The following is a 1251-nucleotide window of genomic DNA, read 5'->3' as shown; positions in this document are numbered from 1 at the left end:
GAGATAGAGACTCTTTTAATTTCATTTATTTCCAGATGTTTTTCTTTTCTTTTCTCTTGTTTTTTAGAAGATAGAGACTCTCTTTGTTGCCCAGGATAAAGTGCAGTGACAATCATAGCTCATTGAAGGCTTGCACCTCTGGGCTCAATTGATCTTCCTGACTCTGCTTCCCTAGTAGCTGAGCCATGCACCACCATGCCTGGCCCGTTTGCTTTCTTTTTTTCTTTCTTCTTTCTCTTTCTTTCTTTCTTTCTCTTTCTTTCTTTCTTTCTTTCTTTCTTTCTTTCTTTCTTTCTTTCTTTCTTTTCTTTCTTTTCTTTCTTTTCTTTCTTTCGTTTCTTTCTTTCTTTCTTTTTCTTTCCTTTCTTTCTTTTTTCTTTCTTTTTCTCTCTTTCTTTCTTTTCCTCCCTCCCTCCCTCCCTCCCTCCCTTCCTTCCTTCAAAAAGCTTTATTTCCCATTTGGTTCAAGGCTTGTTAGGGTAGTTAGAAAGCTGCTTAGTGCCTGGAGGGGGAGACTTAGGCAGAATCCCTGTTACTTTGCAAAGGGCCCTTCAGAAGTCACTGGGCTCAGTAGGCTCCTAGTGGTGCTTAAGAGTGAGCCTTTTGAAGAGATACTCACCCAGCCCTCGGAGGTTCGTCAGGTCATCTTCTTGATGTGTTTTTCACTGTAGCTGAGAAACACTTCCTCATCTAGGAAGTGACTCTCCAGGAAGTCACAGAGATGGGGGTCCATGCAGGAAGAACCCAGTGCATGAAGATCCAAAAGCGTTCAGATTTTTCTCCAAGGGCATGGCAGCTTCCATGGCATCCAGGGTTTTATCCCGCTCATCTTGAGCTGGCTTCCGGATGTCCTGGAGGAGAGCGTGCCCACCACGCTGGTTTTGCATCTTCAGGAGACGCTTGTAGCCCTCGCACTTCTCCTTGGCCAATTCATGGAAGAAGTGGCTCATGCCTTCCAGAGCCACATCATCACAGTCGAAGTAGAAGCTCAGAGAGAGGTAGGCGTAGGAGGCCTGCAGGTGCAAATTGACCAGGTGGTTGATGGCCGCCTCATGTTGGTGGAATAATTCTGACGAATCTGGAAGCTCGTGGTTGGTTGGCAAGAAGGAGCTAACCACAAAAACAGTATTGGCAGGTCCCATAAGCAGGAGATGGCCCGAGAAGATGGTCCCAGAGGTTGCAAGTGGAGAGGAAATCAGAGGGTGTCGGAGGCTGAAAGAAGGAGTCCCCAAATCTGCTCCGTCTAAACGC

The 1251-nt window shown here is 46.2% G+C and overlaps 1 pseudogene; it reads right to left on the bottom strand.

Annotated features, from left to right (window-relative positions):
* Nucleotides 1-436: 436 nt before the first annotated feature.
* On the bottom strand, nt 437-1195 carry LOC108299320 (annotated as a pseudogene).
* Nucleotides 1196-1251: the final 56 nt, after the last annotated feature.

This window comes from Cebus imitator, unplaced genomic scaffold, assembly GCF_001604975.1.
Source record: "Cebus imitator isolate Cc_AM_T3 unplaced genomic scaffold, Cebus_imitator-1.0 Scaffold5264, whole genome shotgun sequence".
Taxonomy (NCBI): domain Eukaryota; kingdom Metazoa; phylum Chordata; class Mammalia; order Primates; family Cebidae; genus Cebus; species Cebus imitator.
Note: the sequence above shows the minus strand (reverse complement) of the source record. Positions and strands in the feature narration are given on the sequence as shown.